A 12,931-nucleotide genomic window follows, 5' to 3' on the forward strand; every position below is an offset into this window, starting at 1 on the left:
AAGAGAAAACTAGGAATGGGAATCGAAGAGAACTTGAAATTTTAACTATATAAATGGAGGTGAACGTAAATTTCAGCAAAAATCAGAAGAAAAAATAAAATCCACTTTTAAGAAAAAAATACCCGTTAGTATTCAATTTAAAATAGATCAACTAAAAAATGGCGAAGATAAGATATTTTTAACAAATAGACAATACAATAAACTCGAAAAACATAAGAAAAACAATAAAGGAACCAGAATAGAATTTTCTTATAATCAGTTGAAAGAACTTAAAAATGGTGGACTTTTGAAAGATTTATTAGATTTTGGAGAAAATATTCCAGTTGTTAAAAATGTTGTTCCTTATGTTCGTAAAGCTGCTCCAATCGTTAAAAAAGATGTGATTCCTATTGTTCGAAACATTTTAAATTGGTTAGATAAAGAGTTGGAAGATGTTACAGGATCTGGAATTAGATGAAAAAACTTTGAATTACGTGAAATCAAACATTGAAAAAAAAAAATTTAAAACCTTTAACATTCGGAGAATTGGAAGAAATCTGCAAAAATATTAAACATTTTAGAGGAATCTTCATGAGAGATACATTACCTGAAAAAGTTAAGAAATTTGAATGTGGAATTGTGAATTTAGACTCGATTATGGGAGGTGGAACGCATTGGATTTGTTATTATAAAAATGATAAGAATGCATGTTATTTTGATTCGTATGGAAGAATTGAGGACAAACCACCTATAGAATTGATTAAATATATGAAAAAATCAAGCGTCTACTACAATGATTCTCAGATTCAAGATTATAAAGATCCCCCAATTTGTGTCATTTATGTGTTTTTGTTTTGAATGAACTGAGTAATGGTAAAAGATTTTAAAGAAGTTGTCAACAAATTATTACTTAATAAATATGGATTCACAAAATATTTTTGACGAATTTGGAACACAAATTATTCAAAATGTAGATAATAGTTTGAATTTTGAAAGTTTGAGAAATGAGTTTGTTAACAAGTTAGAAAATTTATTACAAAACCTTCCAGATTCAGATATGTTTGCTGTCGAGATTGAAGATTTTAAAGCAGAATATGATAACAAACTTGCAAATTTCATGACTTCAAATGAAGTTGCTGATAAAATAAAAACATTGAAAAAAGAATTTGAAGATGGTACAAAAAAATATTTACCAATTTAATGTCTCATATCGAAAAAGCTGATAAAATTACTGAAGCGATCAAAGTTGAAAAGAATTATGTTAGTTTGGCTAATAAGAAAAGAATTGTCGGTGTTCGACCTGGTATTGACAAACATGATGTTGTTGTTAAAGAAACAAATTTTAAAACCTCTAAAATTATCAGAAAACATCGATATTGTTGATTTACATGATCCGAATGTTAAAAATGCCTTAGATTTTAAAGGAAAAAGAATTAGCAGTGTTAGTAAAGGAATTAATCCATTTGATGTTGTTGTTATGATTCAATTCGAAGATCATATTAAAATGTTTAATGAACTAAACAAAAATTACGAGAATCATAAACAGCATGTTAAAGATTTTACAACAGAAGTCTATGAAAAACTTGAAGAAAGAAGTAGAAGATCAGTAGACGATGTTGGTGAAATTAACGAAAAACTTATGAAAATCGAGCAATATATTAATGAGCAATTGGGAAAAATTGCGCAGAATTATCATACATATGAAGATAAAATTCGTGAATTACTTCAAAGTATACATGATAAACTCGATAAAGTAAATAAACTAGAAGAAAACTTTAATAAATTTAAAGAAAATGTTAATAAATCTTTTGAAAATATTGATAACAGATTTAATGGATTAGGCGGCTATGATGACAAAATTTCTCCTTTATAAATGGCGCTCATATATTGTGTGAGGTGTAAGGCAAAAAACTGAAACAAATGATATAAAATACTATGCAAATATCAATGGAGTTAAAAGAGTTTCTGGAAAATGTGCTGAATGTAACACTAAAAAGAGCAATTTATAAAAACTTGATTTTGAAATTTTTTCCTAATAAATAGATATGGCGGGACATTACAGTGCTTTCGATCTTTTTATAATGCAACACGAAAGAGATTTGAAAAAAGAACATTGGGATGATATTTCTCAAAAATATGAATTATTCGAAGATATGATGAGATTATACGTAAACAAAATTGAATTGGTATAACATTGCTAAATATCAAACTTTATCATCAGAGTTCATTCAAGAAAATATACATTATCAATTAAAAGATCATATGTCTGTTCTTTGTCTCTATCAACACTTGAGTATAAAGTTTTTGGATGAAAATAAAGATACAGTTGATTGGAACAATATTATAGATAGCGGTTACTATCCTGTGCAAATTTTATTGAAATATGTGACCGAGATCGCAAAATTTAAGGAAGAGAATCCTGAATGACGAAGTAGATCATTAAAAATGACTCTAATCTTTTTAATTATTTTACTAAAATTTATATCTTTTCTTATAAAAACGTACATTAGATCAATGAAAAAATGATATCTTTCTTATACATGATGTTTAAAATTTCTAAATTTTTTCTTAATAAATGGCGGACTACAAAAAGTATGCTAGTGATATTGAAAGGGTGGAGTTTAAAAATTTCTATCCAATTAGTAAACAAAATTTGAATGAACCGAATAAAAAGAACTGAGTTTAATATTGATTTTGGAGATAATTTTTGCTCGTCTAACTTCCAGTTTTATATTTCTGGAACTTTAAAAAAACAAGATGGTCAAGCATATCTTGGAACTGATAATGTTAGATTAATCGATAATTTTATACCGTTTTTATTTTCTAAGATTGAAGTAAGAAAACACAATAAATTGATGGAAGAAGTCGAAAACTGTGGCCAATTAAGCACAATTAAAGTAACTATTTCGTATTCAAAAAGTGATGTTATTTCTCAAACTTGTAATGGCTTTGAATCAGATTTTAAATTTGGTGTTTTTGAAGCAGCTGGAAATTTATCTCATTTTGGATAAGGATTTTTTGAAAATGTTACTATTCCGATCTATAAAGGAGGATATTATCTAAGTTTTATAAGAGCAGAAGACGATGATGTGATTCTGAAGACTGCAACTGGAAATGTTATGCCTGTTGATGGAAAAATAACAATTACAGATTTGTTTATTAGAGTTCCAATGATTGATTATAAAACCACGAGTAAAATTAGGTTGATTGATGAAATTACAAAAAGTCAAAACATTATGTTTAATTTTCTAGATTGGCAATGTATTGAACAAAAAGGTATTTCCGGAACAACTTATTCGTTCGATATCACAAATATTTATAGAAATATCTTCAATCCCAAGTTCGTTATCATTGGTTTTCAAACAGATAGACAGAATAATCAAGAAAAAATCCTTCAAAGTTTGATAGTTTGAATGTAAAAAATATCAGAGTAAAATTGAACGGTTCTTATTATCCAGATGAATTACAAAATTTAAACATTTCAGGAGGTCTTTTCAGAATCATGTATCAGATGTATCAAGATTTTAAGAAAGTTTACTGTAATAATAAGGAAATGTATTACAATCCTAAAGAATTTTTAGCGAATAGAACTATTTATGTCATTGATACAACAAAGAGTTTGACAAATATTTCTGGTTCAAAGAATGATATAATTATCAATATGGATTTTCAAAATGCTGTTACAAACGCGATTTGTTATGTTGTTGTTGTCTCTGAGAAATTTTTAGCCTATGATGTGATTAAGAACGATATTAGAGAAATTCAGTAAAAATCGCGTTATTTTCGCTATTATTCGTCGGATAGTTTTAAAACTTTACAGAATTGTTAAAGACATTGATAAAAGTATTCATTTTAAATTGCATTAAAAAACTTTGAAAAATAGGGATGATAATAGGAAAAAAAATATTTCAAGGTCATGGACCGGAAGTGATGATTTTAAAAAATATTTCAATATTTACTGAACCTATATACCAAATTTCATCAAAAAAGCTCCAATAGTTCTCGATATATAAGAGTTTTAAGATAAGGGATGATGGGGGTAGATTTTGAAAATATTATTATTTTCATGAAATTTTAAGTAGAACTCGCTTGTTTTTGAAGTTTCAGATTTTTCTGATAATTTTTCATATTTTTTATGAATATTAAGAAATAGGGGATGATTTCACCCTTATGGATAAGTTAAGTCGAAAGAGGTAAGTATTTACTATATGTGCACCAAATTTCATTAAAATCGGTTGAGTGGTTTTTGAACAACAAGGTTTGAAAGAAATATTGATATTCACTTATTTAATATACATTGGAAACTATAACAGTTCTAGGGAATTGAGACATTTCATTTTAACATGTTGGTAACACTACATCTCATCTTCATCTCTTGCTGGGCGTTGGCCACGTATAGCTAGCCATGTGTGATCCTCCTCTATTTTAACGAAATTTAACAAGATATATCATTATTTAGAAGATTCTAATGTATTTGTGAGTTGAAGAAAGAAGATATGGACTTTATAAAGTAAGAAGATTGCTGTGAAGATCTGTGTTTCTTGTTAAAAGTGAAGTGAAGTGTTCCACTGGGCGTTGTCCTTCATATTTAATAAGTTTCTATTATATTCTCGAAGAAAGACATTACAAGAAGATTGTGAATTTGTGTAGACATTCTAAACTGTGATAAAAACATTGTGTGAAAATAGTGTTCATTTGTAATACAGAATTAAGTGTTTTTACAGTGATTTCATTGTCGCACACGGTGTGAGCAAAGGAAGGTCCATTGTTCACGGCGTGAGCAAACCAAGGTCAAGCGTTAGTGACACAAACGCCTCTCACATGTTTCAATAAAATGAGATTCGAGGTCAAGCGTTAGTGGTACAAACGCTATCAGCTGAAAAGCAAACGTCACAAATCTACAGTTGATTGAAATAAAATATATGATACCTTTCTTCTTCTCCCATTCCCAATTTCTTAGAAGTTAAGTAGATAACGCAAAAACACGCACACTAACAACACTTATTTTGTATGTCTTTAACAATAATTGATGATGTTCATATTATTCTCTTTCATTCCTTCTAAAACTTCAAAAATATACTCTTTCGCTGATGAAAAATCTCGATTTCTTCCGTAATAATCTTTGTAATCATAGACAAAATATCCTAAATAGTTGTACAATAGAATGAAATTATTTCTATTTATCTCTGTTGTAGAAATGTAAACATAAACATTTGTGCTGAAAAATTTATATCTCGGCAGACTTAGTTCCATAATCTCCATTTATAAAAAAATCTTTTTGTTTAAATGGAAGAGTATAATGCCAACTGTTACAAGTGTTATAATAGAGGAGAAATTATTGATAAAAAATATTTAGTTTGTAGAGATTGTAATTTAATTTTGTACGAAAGACCTAAACCTAAGAAATTTCGAAATAAAACTAACACATTTGAATAAACTGCTTACAAAATTACAATACGGAGGTGAAAAAACAAACAAAATTTGTTACAGAGTTTAGGAAAATAAATAAAAACTTTTACTTATCTCTTAGAACCATTGAAAAAATTATTTTCCTTTTCAAAGAATACATTAGGTTTTGTGGGTATCGATACACACGTTTATTATGAGAAGATTTTACCTATAATCTTTCACTATTTGGATATTGAATTTGATTACGATTTTAAGCCTGAAATCTTTGATGATTTTATAGTACATTTGGAGAAATTAAATGAAGAACCTTGTCAAACAATGAAGATGTTGGCAATTCCCTCGACTCTCTTGCAAATTTCATTTTTTCTGTCTTTAAATTTTTTCTATCTAAATGGAGTTCTTGAAAGAGTTGAACGCTGTTGGTGAATTCAAGTTTAAAGAATATAAGAAGTTGAATGAATTATAAGAAAATAAGAAATACAAAATTTTGAATTAGGAGAAAATAAAAGATAAATTCGGGTTTACAATAATTGCTGAGTTGGAAGATTATAAAGTACACTTATCGAACAGACTTTTGACTGTTTTGGATGAAAAAAAGATTAAAGAATTGAATAAACATGATAAATTACACTTGGTTGTTACTGGAAAGAAGACTATTAAAGATAAAGACTGTGTTACTATCAATTTTGTAGAATAGAAGATTTCGAAGATTTTTTCGTTTATTCGTAGCAGATTTGGCAACATTTAATTTTTTCAAGGTCGACCGAGAAATGGTTATGCACTTTTTGAATTTGAAAACTTTTCATGGGTCTTCACCGCAAAACCAAGCGGTTCTCCAACTAATTAGTTTTTTTCTTTCTTTTTCAGAATCACATGGAATATTATACACGTCAATATTTTTTGCCGCTATTTAAATATCCATCAAAATCTCCACTAAGAAAGAAATCTTTGTAGTCTTTAATAAACTGTGTTGGTAAATCTTGGTATTCACATATAGTCTCTAATAAATCAAGTGGTTCAATGGTAAGAGGATTTTCATGTCTGCGCATGAAAGTAAAACTGTAATTAAAACTAAAGTAACTGTCAAAAAACAACATAAACAAATGTAGAAAGTACTCTGATTGTTGCTGTTCTTTTAATTTGTTATAAAAAACTTTGCGAGTTTGTTAAATATATCAATTGAAATTGACTCAGGAATATCTTCACGTTTCAAAAGTTTGAAAACTCTGCAAACACCATATAAACGCATCACCTGTAACACTGGAATATCTTCTGTATTTAAGATTTCAAAACCACTCTTCGTCAGTTGAAGGTATCAATTGTTGTTTTACATATTTTGGTAATTCATTGAACTCATTAAAATTGTCTTTCTTTATAAGTTCTTTAAATGCTAGAAACTGAAGAGAGCTTGGTGAGTTCATGTTTGCTATTTAGTAGAAACGTTTTTTTATTAAAGTATGTTTTTAGTAAAAAAACTTTTAAATTGTTTTAAATTTTATTAAGATTTCGAAGATTTTTCGTTTATTCGTAGCAGATTTGACAACATTTCCAATATATTTTACATTAAAACAGCTTAAGAAAGTAGAAGCAAACAGCTATAGATTCGGTAATTTTTCATTCGTGGTTTACAGATTCGTTTATTGTCCTTTAAACAGTATTTTCCATTGATTTTCTGTTGGCTCCGAAAGTGGTCTAGAATCGGCAGGTCTATATCTACTTATATATATATATATATATATATATATATATATATATATATAAATGGATACTTTTTCAATTATGTGTAAGAAAATTAATATTACTTTTCATTTGAATGAACCAAGATATACTGACTACGTAAATACTATACCATGCACTCTCGATAAACTCCTATATAATACTTATTATTTGTATATGTAGTATTATTATTAGTATTATGTGCCATATAACAATAGTTGTCATAGATCTCAATTGGTGACTTTAAATTATGTATTAAAAATTTAAATAGTTATTAGTTAAAGAACTAATCATTATAAAAATGACTTCCACAGAATATACTTATAAATAATGAGGTTTTGAGTGAGTCTTTATTGGTTTGAAATCCCTTAAAACTTTAGTAAAACAGTAAACGTAACAAGGATAATAAAGATGATGTCATAACTACAAATTTTATAACAATTCGACCTAAATTTGTTAGGATTTAATTAGTACTTGAGATATTATTGGTGTTATAAAAACACATACATACAGACAGCTAGAGAACTAAGCACCAGAGACCCTTGTTCGTAGGTTGAAATCTATTTGTCTTGAGTAATAACGTTATTTACCTTTGTCTAGAGTGTTATGGGACACCCTGTATATATATTGGAGGATGCCACCACTGCGATAATTATATTGTACATCAGTCTCACACACTCATAAGATAATGATCTTGACCTCACCAAACCAAAGTAAATATCCCAAACACTGTAGTTGACATACAGGAGAGAGGGATCGGTGCCACGTAAGGGTTAGAAGTAATGTGGTACACTCGTATGTCTTGACATAAGAGAACTGTTTATAACAAACACACACAGACGCTGTAACTCGTCTGCGGCGTAAGTCGTAAAACAGTTTATGAAGACAAATTACTCTTGGAAGCGTATTTCATCAACAAATCTTGTTAGAAAGCTCTCACGTGACTCGTTATCACACAACTAGACAAGAGAAAGGTTTTTTATATGTTCTATTGCATTTAAATTACCTTCAGGATGTTCGTACTGTTAGATCTCATACGTTAGACTAGTGTGTATTAGGAATATAAAACGCAGACTTGTATATGCCCAATTATAGCCTTGCATCGCTAAAGTAATTTACTGCATCCAGAACTGGATCACACAGAAGAACAAAGTTACTTGGGTTACTATAGTTTACGAAACATACAGTTTTTGTCTGCAGAGAATAAAGCAGAGAAATAACTAGACCTTTAACAATAATGGATATTTAATAAGTAAGGCTACAAGGAACACTGAAAATTTTTTAACAGGAAGAAGCGAGGAGAAGGGTATTTACGTATTTCGATAGATAAAATAAATTTTTTACACGACAAATAACATCAACATAACTATTACCCTATACGTATGGTAGTGTCACATTATTACTTATTTCTATTCTCTGTACTGTTGTGAGTGTGCGGGCTTTAGCTTTATGCGGTCTTAATTCACCCAGTGTTCGAGATACAATACAGTGTTAAGAGTTAAAGTTATACATGTTTGTGTACGTTAATAAACATAATATAAAACAAGAAACCTTTAGTTTTAACTGGTATCAATATAAACTTACAAACAACTATTAAAAACCTAATATTAACAACCTGCACGTGATGTCATTGTGACACTGTGATGTTACTAATATTACTGTAGACGTCACTTCTAGGTAAATGACGTCATCATTAGCCTTGTGCCATCCTACAGCTTGTCTGATAATATCTAAGGATGGACCTACAAACTGCTACGTGCAATAAGCCCTGGGTAGTAAAAATTCAGTCTTCATCAAATGCGTGACAATTATTATTAGCTTGCAATGCTAGTGAAATGGTTGGATACATTCTGTAAATGCTGTATGTTTCACTAAATGATTAGCCACACACAACACTTGGTGACTATTGGTCAACCTCAGAGCCTTACCACCACGTTACCCATGTGAATCAGAAGCAATAAGAACCAACGTCACAGGGACCTGGTTGTATGTCTATCTATATCCCATATGAGATTATTTTGTATAACTATTTTTTTTGTTGGTATCACTGCTGATTATGTCACTCCATATGTAAATAATCTATGGATTAGTTTATTACGTTTATTAGTGTTATGTTTTATCGCTAGTAATAGGAAGCATTATTTATGAATAACGTTTAAAAATATGTTCCCAACAGTAGTTTAAATATTAAAATCATTAAATCAACAGAAAACTGTTGTGTAATTATAATCCAGCTTGTTAGTTTTTAGCAATTATCCAATTAATTATTGATTTGTTTTCAATATAATAAAAACAGCCTTATTTTTAAGATTGATGGATTTAAGGTTTAACAGATAATAATGCTATATCAAGTAAAATAATAAATAGTATCAAAAGAACTATCGAGTGTCGAGTGGACCCATAAGAAGCTGTGAAGCCTTTGTGAGGTTGTATCAGTTGCTTGCCGATAGAAGGTGGACATAGACGCTATAAAGTAAAATAATAAATAGTAGCACAAGAAATATTGAGTGTCGAGCAGGCAACATAAAAAGCTGTGATGTCTGTGCGTGGTTGTGACAGCTGCTCAACGATAGAAGGTCGACATGGACGCTATAAAGTCTGAGAGCGCCGCTGTGGTAGCCAAGAGATCGGTTATTGTCATCTGTGGTATTTTATATCGCTTCCAGATGACCTCTTATCTCCTTTAAAAGTTTGGATTAACGATAACTTATATCTAAACCTCCGTCCTGCTTCTGTACATAACATACCTATTTATAACGTTACACTATTTTAGGAACAGAAAATTAAGCTTCGGAAGAATATAGCGATAAAGATATCCAGATTTTTAACAGTTTCAGTCACGCAAGTGTTATATTATTCAAAGGGAGAATATTTATTTTTTATTTGTCAAATGGAAAAATCTTAATTTGTGTAAAAATCTCCTTAGTCATCTCTTAGTCAGTTATAAAGGTTCATAATCACGAAAAAAACTTATTCAAATGATGTGTTGTAATTTGGATTGTCCATCATATACCATTTGTTCTATAATTTAACTATCAATTTATTTATATTGGTTATTTTACTTTTTGAAGTTTCAGATTTGCCATATAAAGATCATACATATTTGTCATTGGGCTGAAATGCATAATTATATGTAAAAAGGACGGGTATAATTTACTTGTAGAATATTGAAGGATTGATAGTGACGGATCTAGAGCTAGGTGTAAACCTAACCTATAAACCTACCCTCTCATTGTTTGTACACGGGAGGTGTATTATAAGGCATGGAAGGATTGATAGTAACGGATCTAGAGCTAGGTGTAAACTTAACCTATAAACCGACCCTCTCATTGTTTGTACACGGGAGGTGTATTATAAGGCATGGAAGGATTGATAGTGACGGGTCTAAAGCTAGGTGTAAACCTAACCTATAAACCGACCCTCTCATTGTTTGTACACGGGCGGTGTATTGTGCGGCATTGAAGGAATGATGGTGATGGATTTAGAGCTAGTTATATACCTAACATATAAACCGACCCTCACATTGTTTGTACACGGGCGGTGTATTGTGTGGCATTGAAGGAACGATGGTGATTGATTTAGAGCTAGGTATAAACCTAACCTATAAACCGACCCTCACATGGGCAGTTTCTCAACATAATGTTTCCACCTAGGAGAGAATTTACAGTTTTATTGCGTGAGTACTTCATACACGAGGTGTAGAGTTTTGTATTCGCCCTTGTAGATATTTGCAGTTAATATTTGTATATTATAATTTTCTTTATTCCTTTGCTTTAGAATATATGCCAAATCATGCATATGGTAATTACAGTCATGACTTATATTTAACATCCTCAAATGTAGTTTGAAGGAATATTTAGTCAAGTAGTCTAGATTAATAGTAATACGAGTAAATTTGAAATTTTTAAAACATTAATTGAAATTTATAACTAATTATGACATATTGTTAATGCTATAAATATGAAGATCGAAGAGTGCGGCTAATAATTTAAAATTAAATATACGTCTTGTATATATGACTCTTTGATTAAAAAATGTAGGAGTAAACAAGGTATAAAAATTAGTACATTTTTGGAGTTTGATACTTTATGTGTGAGTAAAACCAAAGATTCTGTGGAATAGTGTATCTTTAGATACTTTTTGTATAAAAATAAGCAAACAATTATCTTACAATCCAAGAAAAGTTATAAATATTTTAAATAACGATTACAATTGTTTGATCTTTTGTAGAGTTTATTGTCATAAGGAAATATAAAAGCATGCCGTTCTCCTTCTTTTATATTTATTTATGTGTTAATTAAATCTACATTCTTATTATTAGGATATTTTATGAACTAGTTTTAAGAATGGCCAAATTTACTCTTCGATTGAACAAAATATTTTAATCTATTTTCCTGTCTTTAAGTAAGTTATCTGAAGGGCACCTAAGTTAGGGTAGATTACTACAGAATATTAAAAACTAATTCAGAGGAAAACCAATAGCACCAGGTTCCTCAGAACAGAATTTAGTGAAAGTCAAATGCTTCCTAGAGATTGCTCTTTAGTAATGTTCTGAAGATATATATCTGACAAGAGACAATAGAGCTATCGATGGCACCTCATGTGGATTTACACTAAGTTTCAGGTTAAAAATGCTTTATTATATCTTAAAATCTTTGTAATAAATAAGACCTGTCACAATATGAACTTATCAATGTTTACTTTGGACATCCAAAATATCTTGGTTTCTCTTATTGTATATTATATTTCCTTAGAACTGCACAGATTATAGTAATTTAGTTATAAACACTAAAACATAAAAACAGACTTAATTAAATATTTCAAAATTGTTAAACTAAAAATTGTCTGTTGCTGTAATTATGCGTAATTTATAATTTCCTTTTTTGTCTAGGTTTTTCCATATTTACTCATTACTAAACTTCAATGGCTGATAAGCAAGGTGCTTTAAATTTATACACAAGGTACTTTCAATATAAAATAAACAATTTAAAAGTATTGCAGTATATGACAAAAAGAACTAATCCCGATATCTACAGGCTACAGCTCACCTTTATTACCCCTTCCACAAAGTTCATGTGAATCGATATAATGCTATTATACCTTTATTTACCGTTCTAAATTGAGATTCTATTTTAAAGGATATAAAGATTTTATTAATTTTATAAGCTATGACACTAAAATATTCATGCATATGGTAACCAAAAAACATGATCATTTATAGTTTAAGCGTAAGTGACAATACGGTGTAGCAAAATCCTCAAATTAATCATAGCGACTGTTGCCAAGAGAGACAAACGGTTTATTCTTGAGGCCTAGGTACGCCAATAAAACTTTGTTTGTAAGTGTTTGTTAATGTTAGGGAATGCAGTGTAAAATGCAACGTTTTTAGTTAAATTTTTTACATTGTGTCCCAAAGGAACAAGATATAAGATATAGACAGTTATCAAAATACTCATAAATATTATAAGCATTAAATATCGTTTCTGAATAACTTTATAATATTCATTAACATTTTCTTTCTTCTTTTACATAAAATACAATCGCATTGTGTAGTATGGTGTGATAGATTATAGTTTATAACTGAATAATAAACACAATTGTGTAAGCCATTCATAGAAGAATCATATTTGTGAGTGCCGCCGAGTTAAACTTGTTGTCAGTAACTAGTAAATGGAGCAATCCAATGCTTTTAAAGATTGATGGCAAGTCGCTAAGACTGGAGAGTAGAAAACTCTTGACTCTTAAGAGTAGCAGCATCTCCAGGTAGAGTGCTCTTGTGGTAACATGAAATCTTTTCGGTCACTGCTCTATATTATATAGTGCCCTA

This window comes from Homalodisca vitripennis, chromosome 8 (genome assembly GCF_021130785.1).
Source record: "Homalodisca vitripennis isolate AUS2020 chromosome 8, UT_GWSS_2.1, whole genome shotgun sequence".
Lineage (NCBI taxonomy): Eukaryota > Metazoa > Arthropoda > Insecta > Hemiptera > Cicadellidae > Homalodisca > Homalodisca vitripennis.